The 21,958-nt window shown below is 42.4% G+C and overlaps 1 long non-coding RNA gene across 1 annotated transcript; it reads right to left on the bottom strand.

The window, feature by feature from the left end:
* Positions 1–906: 906 nt before the first annotated feature.
* Positions 907–14,824, bottom strand: LOC141727106 (uncharacterized). Its single transcript, XR_012578153.1, has 3 exons — positions 13,677–14,824; positions 13,033–13,211; positions 907–1,556 (listed from the first exon to the last, which is right to left on the bottom strand). It is a non-coding gene; the product is annotated as an uncharacterized LOC141727106 (long non-coding RNA).
* Between the last annotated feature and the right edge of the window lie 7,134 nt (positions 14,825–21,958).

The following is a 21,958-nucleotide window of genomic DNA, read 5'->3' as shown; positions in this document are numbered from 1 at the left end:
GGAATCGTGTTTCAAAATAATAGCTAATATTAATAATAAATAATAGTTTCAAAATAATAATAGAGCATTTAATATTTTCCACCTCAGAGTCTTTCTTTTAGGATCTGTATCAGTTTTTGCTTAGGTGTTAGTAATTCCCTTCATACATCTTAACAGACAAAATGGTTTTAATCTACAGGAAGGTTTGGCCACAGCCCAGATGAAGATGTGCTGCTGGGTCTCTTTTGGTATTTACAACACCTGGCACAGGCCCCCAGTGGCTGAAAATTGGCTTGGGAGACACTGCAAAGCAAAGCTGCTGCCAAGCCAGCAGCAGGTTGCTGCCTGGCATGAGCTGCTCTGGGCTGATTTAAATCCAAATCTCCGCGGAACAGCTGTGCTCTGTTGAGAAATCTTAATCATCTCCTGCTTGGACGCTGCCAATGACGTGTTCTTGCACACACATCCTGCTGCAAACCACAGCTTAAATATCAGAAGGCCTTGTACCACCTCAGAATTGCTGGAAGCCCTGTTACCCCCAGCTGGGGAGCTGCCTTCTGTGTCCCTTTCCCTGGGTGTTGCTTGTCTCCCTCCTTACCTTGCGTAGCTCCACACTTTGGGAACACCTTCTGATCTTGTTGGGATCTGGAGGCTCTCAGCTCCCCTTGGAGCAGCTGGGCAGAGCAGAATGTTTGGATGAGCCTGTCACCTCCAGGGGCTGAGGGGCTGGAAGCAACTCTCTCCTAAAGGTATCATGAACTGCCCTCCATCAGCACACTGCAAGTGTTGGTGCACAAATCTGGAAACCTCACGTCATTTCCACACCCCATTCCTGTATGTCTTTCAGGGCTTGACTGCAGCTCAGCTAATGGACACATTTGGGTTATCCAAGCAGGCTGTGCTCCTCAAGGTACCAAAACTCCCGGATTATTTTGTCATAATATTGCTAATGGCAAAAGCTAGCAAAGCTGTCTCTGAAATATATTCCTGCACCCAGATGCCTTAATAATTCATAAAGTCAGCAAATCACAGTGTTGGCACAAAGACATTTTAATATTAAGCAGCTGTAAGTTTGGACCAGATGCATTCTGCTGAGTCCAATGGAAGGCAATTGCAATAATGTGACAAGACAGTTGAAATATTCAGTACATTTAGAAAGACAGTTGGAAGCCCAAATATTTAACAATTTATGCATTTCTTTTCCAGATACTTAAGAAGGATTTGATTTGTCTGAACACAAAACTAAGCTACTAATAAGGTCAAAACCAAGTTATGTATTTACAATATATAGCACAGTGTTACATAAGAGAGCAAGCCCCTCAAAAGGACTATATGCATTTCTTTCACAACATGCTGGATAATTGTAAAGTAATTCCTCTCATCTACTTCTAGTAACATCAGGCATATGGCATAGGAGATAGAAATTAATGTGGGAAAAAATATGCAGTCAAAGAAACTCATATAATTTTGCCCCTATAGGAAAAATGGCAGTCACAAGCAGTCAGCTCTGGGGTAGACCACAGCAGGTTCCAGTAGCACTGACAAACACCACATGTGTGCTTTGGGATGGAGGAGACCTGTGGGATACAGGAGACATAGATCAGAAAGTGCCATGCCTGCATGCTTAGTCTGTATGGCCATCTGCAGCAGGAGCAGTTTTCAAGCATGTCAAGTTTTTCTTCATTTCAGAGGAACCCAGAATAGGTGAGCAAAGAAAACATAGAAGGCATAGAAAATATTTACGTATTTTGTGAATAAGAAAAATGGTGCTGCAGCAAATGGAAAAATAGTGCGTCCCAGACTGGAAGGATCATAGTTGGAGTAACAAAAATAAGGTCTGGTAATATGAAGCACAGTACACTCATACTGGTTTTGGCTGGAGTAGAGTTAATGTCTTTCACAGTAAAAGAATTTTGGCTGAGGTTAAACCACAACAACACTGTAAGATTAGAGTTTTATTAAAATCTAACACACATAAGGTAAGGCAATTACAGATTCATAAGCACTATCTTTGTCTACTTCCATTTGCATTCCAAACCAGGCATTATGACATTTCCTCTCCAAGGTATTTTTTATAGACCACAAAGTTTTGTCCATATCTCCCGTTATAACTTAGTACCTAACCTTCTCCAGTTTCCTTTGCTAGCCACCTCCTATCACTAATACTGTCTTCCCGATACTGGTTTCACCCAATCCATCCCAAAGGACTATCCAGCATCCACTCTTTCACTAACAAAATGAAATGTTAAATTATCCAGCCAGTTGACTCTGACCTTCTAATTTGAGGTTATTCTGACCTGCGAATTTGAGGTTTCATATTTAGAATTTAAAACAAAAAATTTCCCAGCCTGGAGCTGAGAAATGCCAAGTGAATACCAAATGAATGGAAAAAAGTAGAAAGATGTTTCATCTAGGCTAGAGATAATTTTCCAACCAACAATGATGAGCTGCTTTTATGTACCTCAGTACATATATGCCTTTCAAAGAGAAGTACATTAAAGTTCTAATACTAAACTAACTTGTGCATATAGACACCAGTTTAACAAGGCAGAAGTCTGGAATGGAGCTTAAAGCATGCCTTGGCAAAGTCCCAGTAGAACATAAACATTCCTTGGAAGGGCAACACTGACAATATCCTATCGAAATCAGAGGATGGTTTGATGATCAATTCCGACAAGTCCTTATACACAAGCAATAAAGAACTCTGGCTTTGTGCACCTGTACTGTGCACTGCACCCTATGAGAAGCACAGGCTTAGCCTATCATTGTGCCTCAAGCCCTGGCTTGCCTGGCATCATCACCATCCCAAGCTCCTGCAGTGATGAGCGGAGGGAAGAGTCTGTATCCACACTCAGAGGCAATTTCTCCATGGATGCAGTCCTGTCTCCATCTGCTCTTCTTAAATGTTGGTACTTGAAATGAGGTAGGGCTAGAGGAGCTGTGCAGCCCGGCGTGCCTGTCCAGCTGGGGCTGTGTGCAGCCAGCAGTGCAGCGCCAGCCCTGAGGCTGCCCGTGCTGACCATGCCCCAGGGCAAGGCACCCACGGGCACTGCCTGTGCAGGAGCAGGGTGGTGCTGCTGCTGCAGAGCACACATCTGCTCCTTTCTGCCATGGTGGGGCCACCAAACCTCACAGACCTGTCACCAAGGAGCAAGTATTTCAGAGGAAAATTTCCTTTAATCAGTTTCACACACCTTTTAAAGCTGATTTTAACCGCTGTAGTACTAGTGCTTGCTTCTTGCTCATGCTTCTAGCTCTTGTTTCTGTCAAGTTCACTGAAGGCCTCTTCACTGAACTCAACAGGTCTGCTTCACAGCTCTCACAACCACAACCACAGTTCTGATTGCAGAGCGCTGTATTCCAGCTTTGTGTTTGATCTTGTGTCTCTGTCTTGCCTGATCTCAAGAGCTACAGCACCCTGCTGCTCACAGCTAATGGCTCCCCTTTTTAGTGCAAGTGATAGATGTCTGCCTTTTGAAACTGATTATTTCCCAGATGCTGCACTTTACTGCAGGCAAGGAGTTGGTTAGAAAAGCAAGTGAGGAGATGTATTGTATGAGAAAAATTATTTTTCATTTAACTTAGTCATAGAGGTAGTTCGACTAGATGCACACAGAGATCAAGTAACATATATAAAATAACAGCAATATAAGTTCAAGATCTGTTTCTCAGATCACTACCTAGAGAGAGGAGGAAATAAAAGGAATATTTAGACAGATACACAGCCCTGGAAAACTCTGCACCAGTCTCCTGATGATGAGAGACACAGACACCAGAGAGAAAAAGAAAAGAACTAATAAAACATGGTTTTATCTTGTCCTGCTGTTTTTTCAGAAAAAGTGAACATCAATTAAGTATTAATGTCTTCAAGTATTCCCCCCTTAGAAAAAAAAATACTGCTGGAAAAGTTTTCATCTTCCAGATGAGCTGCTTCTTTACAAACTACATTTACTGCTCACCATATCAGGCTGGACTCCTGTTTTTTCCTTTAGCAGTAGTTAATGAGAATGTTTGTCTGATCAGATTGTTAGAGTCAACAGAATACAACAGTAAGAGACAAAAACCCCAAACAGGCTTGATGTTGACTGCCCTGCCTGTCTGCCAAATACTTCAATCCAGGAGAGTCACCAGCTTTGTTCTTTTCTGTTGAGCTGCATGGCATTTATAGATTATGACAGGGTTAATGAGCTTTGTTTGTCAATCCCAAAGCACAGTACATAAACCCCACACATTCATAGGGCAGCCTCTCCTCCAGGGCTGGGAAAGACCTGGAGGAAAAAGAGACCTGACCAACCAGTTCCGGAAGAGAAGAAACCTGATGAATTATGAAAATTGCTTCCTTTTAACATTGCTGCCCTCAGGGATACACAGCTGGCTTTCTTCAGGAGGCAAAAACTGGGTGTGAAAATGGGTACTGGTTTGATTTGGTATGGTTTTGTCTGTGTGCTGCAGAAATATGAAGCTTGTTTCCTTAGTCAAGTTACATGTTGTCTAATGTTTGCCCATAGACTCAGACGTAAAGTAGGGAAGCTGTAGAGCATTTTGTTCTCCCCCAGCATGTGGCCATATGGTTGACCTGATGCCCAGAAAAATTCTGAGTTTCATTTTTTCACATGGTGTGAAACCTTTTAATATAATCTAACTTTGTGGCTTTTGTAGCAAGAGTGAAAGAAATGTAATGCCCTAATTACCAAAAAAAAAGTACAACAGCAATTTCTGCCCTGCACATGTTCTATCTGCTTTCTTTTCCCAGCTCTTCTGAACTACTTTGCTCGCACCATAGTTACACGTTACCATATCCTGCTCAACAGTGAGCAGGAAATTAAAAATAACCAAAAAGCAATGAAGTATCACCATAACATAATTCTCACAAGAGGAGATGCTGCCCTCTTCACTGGAGACCATCACATATCCATATATCTGTATCTCTATATATCTATATATCTACATAAATATAATTATATAATATATAATATGATAATTATATATAACATATATCACATACATTATATATATATATATATATATATGTCATATAATGATACTGTTTCACTGGTATCAGTGCAGAAAGTACTGAGAATCAGACCAAAACAGATATTTCTGTATCCTGGACTCTAAAAATTGTAGAAAAGAAAGAGGATGGTAAAGCATCAGAAGTAGAGACTTACTGAGCATTAGGCTTGGACATAATCTGATGGAAAGGGACCACACATATTCGTAGGTGACAAAGTAAGTTGTGATGATACCAGACCACAGTGTGTCACAGAGCATGCAATTCTCACCCAAGGGCATGTAAAAGAAAGTTACTTGTAAATTATTTAAATAGGAACCTAATTTGTATCCAGGACACTTCTGTCAAAAGAAGCAAACACCCCAGACTGCAGCCTCTTTCTCATTTCCTTTTCTTCTTGGCTGTTAGTGAGCATTGTCTTATCCACAAGTCAGTACAGAAGCTCCATCAAATACACTTTAATCTGGCTAATGACCAGAAGAAACCAACTTTTTGTTGGATCCCAGGGAAGGCTTTACTCTGTTTGACAGAAACAATGAAGTCACACCTGAAGTCTAGGTAGGTTGGAAAGCCAGCTTCCTAAAATTACTGCCTATGTTCCCAAGAGAGAGAACAGGGACAAACCTGCCGGCCTGAAACTAGCTGCCTAAATAGGCTCCAGTAACCCCAAGTGATCTGATTTGTCTTATTCAGTGGTGTTTTGATTTGGTTTATTTTTATTCTGATTTAGTGAGTGGGTTGTATTTATTGGCAGAGGCAGAGCTCACTGCCCTGTTTCACACCACAGTGCAATACAGGGTATCTCCAAAAAGTCTGAAGGCAAATAGAGAACAGCTCTCCTGGATGCAGCCATCTCTTCAGCTGCAGACTTGAACTGAGCCTGCTGTCCTAATGCCAGTGGGCCTGAATTGCAGAAGATAGGGACAAAATAAAAACTCCAGCAAAACAAAATACTCATAACAATGGGCAGATTTAAGCTTTCTCTTTAACTAAATGGCCTAGGAACTGTGAAGATACCTCTATCTGCTCTGACCAGTTGTGTGAATACAGAAGAGAGTCTCAAAATTACTCCCTCGTGTGCCTGAACACAAGAGACATATTTCACTTTTTTTTTTCCTTTCAGAGAGCACAAATGTTCCCCACCCCACGCCTGGGAGAACCAGTGCTGCAGGTTCAGCTCTTCATTTTTGCTGCAGAGCTGCCTTGAGGCTTCTCTGGCAACAATCAGAAACAAAGGCTGGGGCTGGACCAAGGTCATGTTGTTGAGAACCCTGGAAAGGAAGAAGTAGTAAGAAGGAACTGTGGAGAGTTAGTCTTTATGTTCCTTTACCATCAGCTGTTAGAGATTTTGGGAAGAGATGTGCTGCCACTGGCACAGCACAAGCTCTGCACAGACCTTTTCTGGGTATAATTCCACCCCCCAGAGCAGCTTCCCAGTTATCTGGAACAGATTGAAAAAGGAGGCCATGCCATTTTTCTGGCCTGATCCCTTTCATTCTCTGACTTGGCCACAGCTTGCTGTGCTTTCTCCTCGGCCTGGCCTGGCAATGCAGGTGCTGCCATACCATGCCCCATTCCAGAGCTGCTTCTGTCCCTGTGTGTGCCCTGAGCCTCAAGCTGAGGTGTGGTAAATCCCTTCTCCTCTCTCCGTCTGATATCCACCTCCCGTGTGCTTGCTGCAAAACCGCAATAAATATGAGTCAAGGTGATACAAACTGGAGAGGACAGCCAGCAAAGGGGCACATGCAGCTCACTTTAACGGCCTCTCACTGAATGGCCATTGAACGAGGAAGATTCCGTTGTACTTGTTCTTTCACTAATTAATGTCAGTATGACAGCTTTCAGGAGAGGTCAGACAGCACCCCAGGGAGGCTGCTAAATGCAGAACTCATTTGAGCATGGAGGTTGCTTCAGCTGCAGCCCTTAATAAAACTCAGTATATTCAAGTATTGCAAGTAATTAATATTTTCCCCATTGGAAGTTGTCTGAGAATGAGATGATAGTGAACTTTTTTTCCTGTAAAGAGTCAAAATACATTTTAGAAGTCTATGACTCTGCAATCAGACAGATATACAAGTTCTGGAGGCTGAAAATTTATATGTCCTAATTTTTTACTTCCATTCCTTGTTCCAGTTCTTTCTTGGGCCTTGAAAACAGCTGGCATAAATTCTAACAGCAAAGACTGCTCCAAAATTAGGGCTCCAAACCTTTGATATTACTGATAACTATTCCGTAGAAAAACAAAGACAACTATGGGTAATTTTTTTCCATGCAGCATTCACACATAGGCCTGTGAAACTTTTTCCTGGAAAATCATTTATCTTCTCTACTCACAGCAGGTTGATTGCAACCTGTAGTTACATCTCCACAGGCAGAACTGTTCACATTCATACTGAGGCTTAAGTTTCATGTTCTGTCAAATAGCCTGGGCTTTGAACAGGACATGATATACAAGTGCCTCAGTGATAATCTAATATATTGATTTTACCGTTTTACTTTTTCTCATATATAGTATTATTATGACTAGATAGTTCTTCTTGATTCTGCTTAGTTCCTAGCAGTATTAGCTACCCTTATGCACACACTCAACAAATCTGTTCAAGGCACTGAAAAGGATGCTTTGTGATTTTTCACCTACTAGTACTCATAAAGAGGTGTTGAATTTTCCAAGGTATTTTGTAGATATTTAGCACCAATGGATTTAAAAGTCAGTGGTCACATTTTGTGCTTCTCCAGACATTTTTGGAAGAATTGACTCCTTCGGTTCTTATCTCTAGTGCTATGAAACCAGCAGATTCAACAGTGTGGTAAAAGCCATTGTAGATTTTTTGCTGTAATTTACATGCTAAAGAATGAATTTTTGTTCAGCTAATTCACATATAAGGCCATCACACATCTGCAAAACCCACAAGACTCTGCATTAAACTATCATTGAGTGAGTGGCAGGAACAAGCACTGTGTCAGGAAAGAACTTGCTAGGAATAGAGGATATAGTCAGCAACAACAGCTTACAGATATGGTGCCAGGTAATGACAACCTTTTGAAGGCGGTGGGAGATTTCCTTTTATCAACAGAAGGGAAGATCAGGACTTCATGAAAGAATATTTTTTTTTCAAGACATGAGGAAGGAGGTCTCTGTTATGTGGGACACAATGAAAGCTGGTGTAAAAAAAGAAGGGGAAGAAATAATTTAATGTTCTGACTTCCTAGAGCAATGCAAAGTAAAACCAAAAAGGAGCAAAGTACTCTGGATACAGATAATGCAGGGCTATCAAAAAGCACAAAGGAGCGGATCCCAAATGCTGATCTCCCAGGTGCCAGAAAACCTCCCCACACCTTATCCAGCCTATGCTATGTCCATGTGCTAGACCTTCATGGAGACATTTTTGAATCCTGAAAGAATGGGTGGGTGTCCAGGTTTAGAGCAAATTTGGGGAAGAATCCCCCAAAGGAACTCCGGTGGGAAAAGCAGATCCAATCGGCCCCTCCCCCCAGCTGGTCCAGGAGGGAAAAAATACCTCCTTGGAGAAAGGTGGAAAAAACCTGTTTATTAAACAATCAAACCAACACAATATCAAACAATGAGATCCTTTGCCACTCTAAAAGATATGACAAACTGAGAAAACCTCGGGTTGAAGCTCAGCTCACTCAGTCTCTGAGCAGTCCCTCAGTGCTGGAATTGTCGCAGGCCAGGCCTGGCCCGGTGGGCCTCAGGTGCAGCTGCCCATGCTCCCCTGGGTGTTCAGTCCAGAGCAGTTTCTACAGGTCCAAAGAAAAAGGAAACAAAACAGTCCAGGGAACTTCTCTGCCTCAGCTAGCTTAACTAACTAAAAGCAAAGCAGAGCTCTGTCCTGCTGTCTGTCTGTCCGCAGACAACACAGTCCAGGAGCAGGAATGTGGAGGAGGAGTGCAGTATCTCAAAACTAACTGCACACTTCTTTTCTCCCCCCCTTCACTCTCTGGAACACTCTTAAAGGTACAAAACTTATTATTCAACATAAACAGAATGAGACGACTGGGGATAAAAGCATCATATAGTCAACCCAGGACAGTGGGAGAGCAGCAAAAGTCCTGTAATCTCCCTGCTGGACCAAGCTGCACTGGACTGTGACAACTCAGAGGGACATGGAATTGCATGCTCTGCATAGTGACTGGGCCAAATGCTGCTGTGACAGTCAGGACTGTCACAGTCAGGGTAATGTGACTGAGTCAACAGCCCTCCCTCTTCTCTTTTTAACATATGCTTTCAAAAATTCCCAGGAAGGGCCATGGGAAGTGTCAAAGGGAGATCCCAAAAAATTAAATCAAAGCAATGTCACAATGTAAGGAAAAGTTTGAAAAGCTGAGTTCATTCTTATCTGAGTAAAATAGCATAAAATGCTCTAAAAACCATGCCAATAAAGTGGGAAGAAATTGACCAGAAGTCATTTATATGCATTTTGTACTCATGAAAGCACCTACCTAAGCGCAGAGAGCAGCAGGAAAGTCCTTAAACAGTGGCCAGAGAGAAAGACAAGAACTTTACATGTTTTCATTTGGAGAGTTGCAACAACACAATTATCTGTGATTCAGGAAAGCAAAGACAAAGCCTTTATTTTAGAATACGTATTTTATGTTTCTATTTACATGAAAGTGTGTATTTATACGTCCTCATGAATAGACACAGAAATATATATATTTTTTATGCATATACACGTGCTTGCACAGGGAGGCTGTATCTGCTGTCTCTGGCACTGTGAGTAAACAGAGACAGTCCTCCTAAATTCTGCCTCCAGTGAGTGAACGGGTGCAAAAAGTCTTGCTTCAGAAAAATAACTTGCTTTGAGCCCTGTGTCAGCTGGTCAGAAGCCACCGAAGGAGTATCTCCTTACAGCAGAGGAGCCTCTGCTGCCCTGCTCACCGCACGCTGGTGACAGCTTGCCAAGTGACAAACCCTGCCAAGCCACGGGAAGCAGCAGAACTTTCTGCCGTGTGAAAGAGCTTGCTCACTAAGAGAGGGTTTCTTGTTTTCCCCAAACTCTTAGGGCTGCCTTCCTAGTAGGCTTCCTCACAGAGCTTTCTCAGTAGTACAGAAGCAGCACTGTTTTAAATCATCACTAGAAGGAAACAGGAGAGGCAGCTCGTCACAATTCCTGCAGCCTCCCTCCTATTCTCCACACAGAGCTTATCAGATGGCTCTCCATTTAATGAACACTATGAAAAGCTATCTTTTTCAAACTTTATTTTTTTCCTGGAGGACATTAATTCTCAAAATGCAAGGGACTTTTCCATTTGGGAATTTCTTTGGAAAAATACCTTGCTTTTATATTAATTATTCCTCCTCAGACTGCATCACAAAGCCCTGTCCTCATCTCTCTCTTTTGATTTTAGCTGTTAAATTTGCAGCATCCTTGGGGTTTCTCCAGAGACAAAAGCAGCCTTCCACTTCTCAGTACGCAGTGTACAACCCTGTCACTGACAGGTCAGGAGCAACCACTTGACTTCACATCTCTCAGGATACAGTTTTCAGTCATGTGCACCGACCTGAACATGGTTCCAAAACAAACACAGCATCTCTTCACCATCCTAAAGTCTCGGTGGTGCTAAGCACAGCTGAGAAGAGTGGGCACTCCTAGCAACACAGGTGCAGGATCTTTGCTGATTTCACTGCCCAGGCTCTAAGTTTTATTTATTACCTTCCCATGTATGTAACACTTAAATGTCTGCAGTAAAATTAACACACCAAATTCAAATCAAAACTAATCTTCTCATTTTTCTCTCTTTTTTTTACTGTCTTGAAAAGCACTCTTCACACTGTAACACACAGCTCAGCTGTGAGCTTCAAGCAAAGCCCACACCCATCTACCAGGACACACAACAGCCAAGCACGGGCAGCCACGTCCTGCAATGCTGCAGCTGCTTCTGCTGAGATTCTGAGCCCCTTCACCTATTTAAAAAATTTTAAACTGAGAAATCAGCAACACCATGAAGAGTTTAACAAGCTGAAGTCTCCTAGGAGAGTATGCAGAAGCAGCCCTGTCACTCTGCAGGCTTGCAGTGTCTCAGCCACTTCCCACTGTCCCCAGAGGAGCAGCACCACAGTGGCACTTGCCCCAGGAGCCGTGGTGACAAGCAGACAGAGCCTTTCAGAGGACAGCATCCTTACTGGCAACATCACCCTGCCCATCTTCCACACTGTGGCTCCTACAGATCATTATCTCTATTTAGAGCCAAATTTTTCAGATGAAGGCAGTATAAAAGACCATCAAAAAAAAAGAAAACATTTTAATAATTGAGAAAAACTCACTGAGCTCCATTTTTTTTTTCCAGAGTCAATCTCCTGGTCCAGACAATGGTACCTTTCTGTGAATAGAAGAGAAAACCTGCCTGTAAGTTTGGACAGTCTGCCACATGATATATAGGATTTTTTCAGCCACCCATGAGAAAGACGGCTTTCTGCCAAACCCTCAAGGGATTTGCCTGTGGAAGTTCTGGTCTCATGATGTTCTTAGGCACCTTGCAGGGACTGAGAGCTTTCACCAGGGAACCATGAGTGAATGTCCACTAAAACATGATCTTCTCTTCCACTTTTCAGAGGCAAACACAATGGTCTTCAGTACAAAGGAAGAAACCCTCACCAGCAAAACCCTCAGGTTTCTGGGTAGCAGCAAAGATGACTAATTGCTCAGGCTTGCAAGACACAAAACCACAGGCTGCGGGATACCAACTCATTTTGAAAAATCCAAATTAACTCAACTGTACAGTGGAAAATTGGACCTCCCCAATTTCTACACAGTCATCAATCATTCCCTGACAAGTTCCTCATGTGCATGCAACCCAGAGCAGCACTGCCTTTTTCTTCAGTTTCATCATACTTCTACCCATTCTTTTTGCCAGTTTCCTTAACTTTTGCTACTTTTGACTGTCCCTCCAGCATAAGTTTTCTGTGTTCTGAACTTCCATTCTTTTTTTTTTTTGAAGATATTCACTTGCTTGAATCTCACTCCTGTCTCCCACCAACAAATTCTTCTTCATATTTCTCAGGTTACTTGTTAAACTCAACCTTATTTGCCATCATTTGGATTGCTTTTAATCAGCCAGTGATAATGGGTTATGGTTAGCTTATCCAGGGAGAATTTTTCTGGCCTTTTGTCTGTCACTACTCATCACACTTTCCATTTAGTGGGTCACACATCATGTCACTCAATGTCACTACCACACAATCACTGGAAGCAGGACCTCAGATTGCTTTTAAGAGCAATCTCTGTAAAAAATATGTAGCATCATTCATCCTTAACTAGAGAACGGGTTTCTGTTTTGGGAAAGAGGAAGGGAAATGTTGCAAATGTACAGAATTAAATCCTCATGTCGTTTGACATAAATCCTCTTAGTGATTATAAATGTGTATGACTAGCTGACCCATTTTACGGCAACCTGTTCTAATTTTAATGTAATTTCTCATTCTATTAATCAAAATTTCTTGTTCATTTTTTTAAAGTCCTAATCACCAGGGGTTATATTGCACAAAATGGGAACATTTTCCTAGGTCACTAGTAATCTCTGCAAATAAGTGCCCTGAAAACACTACAAAATATCTTAACAGCTTTTGCATAAACTAAATTGGTATTAAAACCTGGAGATTAATGTTTGTGCAATGGCTAGTGCAAATGGTATAATATCTTGCTCCCAGCTTGTGCTTGCCTACACAAAACATCTGCTATCAGTGATTTCTCCCACTGACTAAGGCAGACTGCACAAATCCTTCCTGAACCATTGTACCCTGGAGAGTAAGCCTTATACTGTATCACTATTTGATCCAATTTCCTCCTAGGAATAACCAAATACCACACTCATGCCTGGAACCTCAGTAGGTCACACCTCTTTTCCACGAGACAATGCATCAAAGAAAATGCATCAAAGTTGTTCAGGTGAGAAAATCAGAGGATCCCATTTCTTTTCCATATGGGAGCGCATAGTAAACCCTAATGTAAGCTCCAGAAAACAGAAAATTAAGGAAAGGTGAGATAAATGCTTTAACTGTGGCAGAGAAGGAGAAAACTAACTTCACATGAATTGTACTCCTGTCCCTGTGGTAATTTTATGCTTTGCTTAGAGGATGGCACATTCTTCTTGTGGCTGAGGAAGTCTGCTGGGGGCTGAGTGGGTTGCTCTGAGCTTCTGCAGGAAGTGAAAGTGCAAAGGCCCAAGTCCATGGAGACAGAGCACAGAAGAGACTTTCCACCTGGAGAGAGGAGAAGGAGACCAGCATGGCATCAGGCTGAGCTCTCTGAGGGACTGGCCCAGCCAGCACAGACCTACAGTGAGTCAGACTCATGGCAGTATGGCACAGAGCCTGGCACAATGATCCCTCCAAATCTGAGAGGTCCAGCCAAGCAGAGACACCTCTTTCCTCCATTTGTCAACATCCTTTAAGTGCAGGTCTGAGTAGCTGGAATAGTAGTGGATTACATTATTATATATTGAATAGTGAATATTGTGTGAAACACAAATATCTCAGGTGAGCAATAAAATTTTCCTTAAGGTAGCCCTGATGACCAACCTGAGTCACATACAGCACAAGAAAACCACAGCCCACGTGGCAGAATGCTGATTTTGTTAAAAAAACACCAAAGGACAACTCAATACAAAGCAGCAAGATGACTGGCATGCACATGGCACCTTTAAACATGCACAGATACAGACATACCTCTCCCCATTTTGTGGGGAAGCTGTCTCAGGCTTTGCACTTGAAAACCACATGGATGTATTTTGCAAATCACGTTTGCTGCTTGGAAGTGGTGTCTTGGGTGACCACCATTGCTTTTCATCCTCTTGAAGCACTGACGCTCACGAAAGCAGAGACAGCAGTTTTGGTAAATGTGTTTCTGCATTGCTTCCGTCACTGGCTGACTCACTGTTTTGAAGGCCACTCTTCTGAAGAGGTGACTACATGAGATTTATGCATCAAAGCTCCTTCCAGATGGCTCATGAGGGCTCTCATGAACTATCAAAGAGTAAAATCATCCCTGTGACACAGAGTGCATAAATGACCTTCCTTATTTGTCTTCTTTGAGATAAGGCTAAGCCTAAACCAATCTTTCAGCAACTCTTTCAGGTCATTACCATGTGCTTCAGTGCAGAGGGGAGCATATGTGGCCCGAAGTTTAGAGTCCGACTAGCTGAGGGCGAAAGGCCGACGCCCTTCTGCAATTCCTGGCCAGCACCCTTCGGCGTCTGATGGCCTCGGGCTGTGCTGGCTGCGGACTGGCGTACACCGCTGGTATAGGAGAGGAACGGAGCTGACCATTTCCCGGGGGTTAAACATCGGTTTATTGAAGGTGATGCGGGATCCAAACACGGGGAAACTAACCGGGAAAAAGGTTTTTTCATAGGGGGTGAAAACAGGATTATAAAGGAGGGGGGTGGGTACAGGCGGAACCAATCGGGAAAGGTGAGGGGATGAACTTCACAGAACTGACACTCCATGGAGACCAATAATCAAAAGGTAAAGGAGGTGTCCTGGGACCCCAGCCAACCACCATCTCCAGAGAGGAGAAGGTTCTCGAAACCTGGGAGGAGGAAGGGAGTGATTGACTGGACAGGGAGGAAACAACTTTCACTTATAAGGGAAACCAGGGGAGGAGCAATTACATATTGGCAACTATGAATAGCGGTTACTATAGCAACTTAGCTGACAGGCTAGCAGTGGCGGGAAAAAACTGGGGGAACGAAACCATTTTACACATAATAGGGGAGAACAATACATAAATTGGGAGAATAACACAAGAAACTTAACACACTACCACACTTCAGGAAGGTACAGTGAGTACCTTTTCATAAAGTGGTTCAGTACAAAATGTGACACATTGTTTTCCAGAGAGTTTTCCTAATAGCTTTTCCTATCAGGGCTGTTTAAGATGAAAAGCAAAGTGAAGCATTAGGCCTGGTAAGTCAGTAACCTGCTACATAACATATTTGTCTTAGACAAGGTAGCAAACTAAGTGAATTGGGTTTTTTCTCCCCCTTCCTGCAAACTCTACTGTTTGCAGCCTGTGACTATGCAAACTGCCTCCAATGCTGTGTGCCACAGCTGGCCCCTCTTGTGAAATTCACAGGAGCATCATACACAAAACCCAGAGCAGTATTTTCAGGAATTAAACCTTTCTGGTATTTTTCACTTCTCCTTACTGTTTATCATTTTGCCTGCATTTGACGCAGTAATTTTTCCAAGATTTGTTTTCAGCTCAGTTACACTGCTACCTGGCCCAGCAACCACCGTCACCACTTGAACTGCAAGGCAGTTTAAGGGCACACATGGCACACCTGGCTTATAGGCAGAAGGGTGACAGTCCCTTCTCATTGCAGCACATGTCTGCAGGAGAACTGAATGGGCTCCTCAAACAATAGCCATATCCTCTGGGACAGGAGAAGCAGTGGTGCTTTCCAGCCTATGAAACCTTGGACAACTTTAAGAAAAGCACATGAGCAAGGTGAATGTAAGCTAATATGGACAGATAATAAACAAATTGCTATTAGGAGACTGCTTTGGCCATAACTTTGTTAGTTCTCCAAAAACAGCCTCTAGGGTCTGCCTGGGCAGTGCAGTTGCAGCAGGATTTATTGCATTTTCTTCTTACATGCATTTCCTGATTTCTGCTGGCCCTAGATTCTGAAGCCTAAAATCTTACTTATTTTAGACAAGCTCAGCCTTATTGCAGCTTGCTGCTCAGCAGGTCTGTCCCCACAAGCAGCACAAGAACTACTCTGTGGGTTTCCAGGTGACAGCAAGACAATTATGTAGGTTAGAAAGGAAAGAAACCCAAATGAAACAATTGAAACAGGTCAAATAAGGACATGAAGCCCCTAATCGGTGTCTATGAGATCACAGTGAAAACACATACATGTACATCTATTTATATCCATCTATATTAACTGGCAGAATATACTGAGCAGAAACGATTTTTCTTTAGTACTGTGGGAGGAAGCCAATATGAAGCAAGAAATAAATAATCCTCAGAGTGACCTTCTGGGCTGATGTATGCTGCAGACATTTCCCAAAGCTGATGGAGACAGCATGATTAATTTTCATAAATTATTGAACCAAAACCAACTTTCAGCATCTAGAAACACAGATCACGCTGATAACTGTTGCATTATTCACCATACACAGCCTGATTGTAAACCTATTTGCCAAGTAGTGACTCAAATGTTTACTCATGGCAGCAAGGACACGCGCACCTATACACAGAGCCACAGGATTTTTGCAGGATTTTTTGTTCATATCCTAACGGAGGTATGACATGTTTATTATATTTACTGCTGGCTTGGTTTGCAAGATTCATTTGCACTTTAAATGGTGACATCCCCATTCAATGGGTGTTCTAAACACTCCTGTTCTGTGAATGCTCTCTGGGGGCCAAGTCCAGTGTCCTGGCTCTTGTTCATAATGATTGCTTGCTATTTTAGGCCACACATGAAAAATCTGAAAAATAAGTTTTCCTCTGCCCTGGCCAAAGGCAATATACACCTTCATAATTCATCCTTCTTGAGTTTATCTGGACAAATGGTATCACAGACAGGCTGCAGAGCAGAATTTACTCAGCCACAAATGCAGAAAGAAGTGCCATATAGGACAAATCAGGAGGGAAGGATGTGGAAAAGGGGCTAGCAGAAGAATAAATATATTTTGTAGAGGATTTTCAGAGTATATATGTGCCATCAAGTCATTAATATTTGGTCAAATGGTTTTTGAGATTTGTTTGCATACCTTTCATTAGCACTTCTGTTCCTCAACACATTTTGCAGTCAATTCACATCCAACAGCACAATTCCTATTACAATGCCACAGCACCTAGTAATATTTTCAGAGAAATGGAAAATGTTTCACCTGGAAGTTTTTCACATTCAAGGAACAATAAAGCCCAGGATAAACTTTAAAATGTAACTTTTTTTTTTTTTCAAAATGAAGTCAAAATTGCAGAAGAAATAATTTTGTCAAAAGTCCAGAATTCTGTAGAACAGTTTCAGCAGATATTTTCTGACATGTTGACTGGTAACCTCCTTGAAACCTCATCTCATTTAATATCAAGCTCAGAGTTTTTCTTCAAATCTAACTGTAACTATCATCCAACTGATGTTTTGTAAATGGCTTTGTCATAGCAGAGGCCAAGCAAATTAACTTCTTTTACTTTTAAATGCTTTGTTTCCAAAGACATTCTGCACCTGTGATGTTTTGACTCTTTGTGATGTTTTGCTGTCATATCTGGTTACTTGTAATATCAAAACTATGAAATTCAGGGCTGCCTGTATTTATACCTGTGTATAGACATGGGAGGGGACATAGAAAAATCAAACATAAATGGTGGCCCACTTGAGAACAATAAAACCAGCATATAGACATTAGCACTATTTTGGCTATATTCAGAAGTAAAAAATTGCTATTTCTTTACAATAGATCCATGAAGAAGGTGATCCCAGGTATGTGGTTAAGATACTGGCCACCAGCTTAAACTGGAGGTCATCTAAGATAATCTGCATTTTTCAAAGCAATAAAAGTAATGGAAAAATTCTAACAAAAGCTAAAACAACAAAATGCATATTGGGGCCAGGGAATAGGAGCCTTCATGCCATCTGCATCTTACACTACATGAGGAAAGCAAACATACTGCAGTTACATGGATACACCCTTCTATCCTCTGCCCAGCTTTCATCTCTCTCGCACAGCATCCCTTGCAGCCCCCAGCCCCCTTGCCTGGCTGCACAGAGTTCTGTCCCCTCCCAGAAGGGAGGGAGGGTTGCAGAGCCTTCTCTCCCTGGGCATGGCACAGTCCAGGATCCCCCTCCCTCCCTGCCTGCCTCCTGCCAGCAGCAAGTCCTTCAGCTGCACCACCAGCCCCAGGAGGAACTGACGGCTTCATTAAAAAGTCCTGCTCTCTGAGTTATATCTACAAACAGAATCTTCTTTTAACAAATTTGACTGTGAAATAAACATTTTATAAATGTCGGGTAGTACAGATTACCCATAGGGAAAAGCCAGTTGATTGGTTCAATGCAGCTGCAGGACCATTGTCCACTTAGGAACACTCCATTTGCCCTTACACATCCATATTCATTTCAGAGTTATTAAATTTAGGATATTTTTCAACAGAAGTGTAAAACTGATTTGCTATGGAAGCTGTTTCTGACACTGGAAAACAAGTAAAAACCCGGGGTGAGTTGCAGCCACAGCCAGAACGGATCAGTCCCTTGGAGCATGGTCCTGAAACAACAGCCTGAATTACAGGCAGAAATTACATTTTACTTCTGTGACTCATTTACAGCATTTCTCTTTCTTCCTAATATTTAGTTAAACTAATCTTTCTCTGAGGGGGTCTGCACTGAGTCTGGAAAACTGAAGTCTAAAACTCTGCTTCAGGAAAGGGAAGAAAGTTTTCTAGAACCGGAAAAATTGCTGGGTGCCTCTCAAGGCTTTCTGAGAAGCCTTTGAGTAAGCCTCATTTATAATTTTAAGGCAATCTGGTGGCAGGAAGGGGATCCCTGTGGAGACAACAAACAGCCAAAAGCAACACTTTGAAGTCTGAAATGGGATTGTGCTGGGAGAGAAAGGGATTACCTTACACCAAGGAGGAATCAAGGTGTGAGTGTGCAGCAACAGTACCCCTCTATTAACTTCAGTTAGAGCTTTCCAGTAGCATATGACCTCAAAAACTTCAGCTTGGCTTTTAGACTGAGTTTGCATCACTAGCTGGTGACTTTCCTTTAGCCTGTAGGCTGGCACTCTTGAGTACGTGAATTAGTATGGAAGGCTGTAGCATAAAATCTCACAAGCAGCATTCTACTGCGGCAGGAGCAGCAATCACAAGTGCCAGCTGCAGACTTTTCCCCAATCCCCAACCCAGAAACACCATTAGCTGTGACTGACAGCCCTTAAAACTCCCAGGGCCACAGCTACCAGCTGGATTACTGGATCTCAGATCTTCTGACCTTTTCATTGAAGTGTTTGTATTGGTTTAACATCTTTGATTGGGTTTATGACTTGTTATTGATGTAGCTGCTTTTGTATGTGCTGTACAGATGATCATCCTTTTTACTGTTTATTCTCTGTCCTAACAAGATTAACCTACATAAGGATAAACTGCACTGCTAAATGGGTGTAACTTTTCCTACTAGTATGCTTTCAGCTGATTGAACAAGAGCAGAAAAAAATACAGCTAACTACATTTAAGCATAGATCTCCATCACTGGTGCTGATTAACACAAGGGTCCTTTACGTTCATAACGCTCAATATGAGCATCTCCTACTCCCACTTGAGTTTAGCTCTATATTTTTTCCTAAGCTGGTTCTGTGATTGTACCTGCAGCCTTGGGCAAATGTAGCCTGCCTTTTGCACAGCACAGATCATGAAAAATCAGAATCATTCCCACTTCAAGACTTGCAATTACTGCTAAACTACTAATATGACAAAGAATCTCATGACCAAGAATCATAATCCTCAACAATTTGTTCTAAAGGCAAATTCCTTTGATGAAAAAGAGGTGTAATTTTAATTTTATTTTGGATATCTGGCACAATGTTCCAGCCACTAGACCCCCATTATATTCCTGCCTGCTAGATTAAGCAATATGTAGGATCTGATATATTCATTTTCTTCATTTATGGTCCAAGATCAAGTCCCTTGGGGTTAAAAAAGGCAGGCATTTCCATTTATCAGAAACACTGACATAATTTCTTTTTGGCTGCTTTCCCTTCCCTCTGTGTGTTATTTTACTTTTTTCTGGTCAAGTCACACATGCATAACTGAGTTTCCATTAAACATTCAGCGCACGGTTCGTTCGCATCAGCGGGGTCAACTGCAGCACTGAACAAAGGCCCTAGCGCGCCTTCCAGGACTTCTCAGCAAGGAGATGCCCATGGAACTGCTTTTTTGTAAACATCACACAAAAGGACAAATGCTTGATCACAACAATAGACTCAAAAGAAAACAGAAATAAAAGGATATGGTAGCAGCATTTACCCAGGGGCCAAAGGAAAGGGGAATTAATCCACTGTTAGAAAGACTGCTGGACCAGTTTGCTGTGAAGCAAAGTAACCTAGCAGGGGAAGACCCAGCAGCTATGCAACTCACCCTGGTTTGGCATCCCAGTCTTCAAACATACCCCTATCCCAGCCTTGGAGACAACAGAAGCTCCTGGGTGCCCTATCCTTTGACTGAGTGTCTTGACACCACTGCAGGATGCCATCACTGTTTAACTCCATCCAGAAACAGCCAAATACCAACTGAACTGTCTGAGCAGGGTCCTCTCACATCTCTATGACCTGACTGTATGGACAAACATGATCGTATCACCAGTGTTGCCAGCTAACCAAGCCTTGGACACCGAGTTCAGTCAACAGAACCCAAAAGAGAATGCAGGTCCTTTCTCTTTACAGCCCAGCAGTCACTGTGGTCTACTGGAGCACAAATTCATCACGTCTCTGCTGGAGGAGAAGGCACCTGGAGAGTGGATATTCAGAGCCATCTTTTTCAGACACTATGCAAATTCCCACTTGTTTAACAGAAAACAATTTCAATTTAATTTTAAACTTTCTGTGAACAATACCCAAACTTCATGCTACCATCAGCCAACCTGGAAGATATGGAAAGTCTATTGAAAGGCAGCTGAAGATGTTGTCACTCTACCCCTCAGCTGGACTTGAATATCATGCAGAACTCAAGAGTTTAGTTGGTAAAAAATTTGAAACAGATTTGAAAAATAAATGTCAAAAACCCCAAGGAAATACAAATAGTAGAAATATGACAGCAGAAAAAACTCCTTTATTGAAGTGGCGGCCAAACACTCTTGGGGCTAAGCAAATGAGTTATTGCTGAAGGTTAAACCGGCTTTCAAAGTGCACTTACCACTTTATCACAACCCAAACCTCCACTTCCTATATCTGGTCATCTGAAGGGAACATATCTGCACTCTTGAATATTTTTTCTCGTTGGGAGCCATGTGGCTCCCCACCTTGTCTCCTCTCTTTCCCCAGGATGTAACACTGAAGATTTTCTGTCATGTTTGTTCGCTCCAATGGCCTTGAAGCACTGCCAGATAGGATCACTGCCCAAAGGGTTATTTCTAGAATGGTGGGACAGAGGGCACCTCTTCTGCCCCTAACTGCAGTGAGCAGCACCTCAGCAGGGGTCAGTGCAGCCTCTGAGGCACTGGGGAAACTGGTGATGGTGCCACAGTGCCAGCAGCAGCTCTGTGGTGTGCACATCTGTCCAACAACTGAAATGGAAGCATACCACCTCATACAGACTGAAAAAAACTTTTCCCGTAAGTGCTCCAGGTAAATCTTTCATTAATGTCTATTCTTCTTGGTATTCTGCTTTATTAAATGTCTCAGATTTCTGAAACTGAATGCAAAACTATCCTCTCCATGGCTGCAGAGAAGTAAAATGCTACAGCTACTCAATTTTAGGATGACTCAGTTTTTCATGTCTTCAGCTCTATGGTTTTATTACTGCAGAACCTGATTTGGCTGCCTCCGTTTCAAATGAGGACAAGACATACAGTAATTGAAGGCATACTGTGTCTGCTCCTAAGATCTATGTACAGAGACTTTAAATAAATCCTAATTTAAGAAAGCCGTAAGAGAGAATGTCATGATTCTTCAGCCAATAAAAACAACACGGATAATACAATTAGCTGGCTGGTCTGGAAAATTATAATGCTGATGTGCTCTAATGAAAAGAAACAGAGACAGTGCCTGCTCTGCTGGCTGAGTGGCCTGATTCCTGCTCCAGCTTGGTTCAGGGAGGCAGCTCCATCTTCAAGGGCTGACTTGTCCAGTCACTTGCATGCCAATAGACACATGCTTTTCTGGTTCTGCTCTACCATACCCAACTCTGGAATCTGAGACCTAGAAAAGAAATAAACCACCAAAGCCTCCTGATGGTTTCACAGAAACACAATTTTGTTCTGCAGAGAGGGATGCATCCACATCCC

The sequence above is a fragment of the Zonotrichia albicollis genome, chromosome Z (assembly GCF_047830755.1).
Source record: "Zonotrichia albicollis isolate bZonAlb1 chromosome Z, bZonAlb1.hap1, whole genome shotgun sequence".
Lineage (NCBI taxonomy): Eukaryota > Metazoa > Chordata > Aves > Passeriformes > Passerellidae > Zonotrichia > Zonotrichia albicollis.
This window is presented reverse-complemented; position numbering and strand designations above follow the sequence as displayed.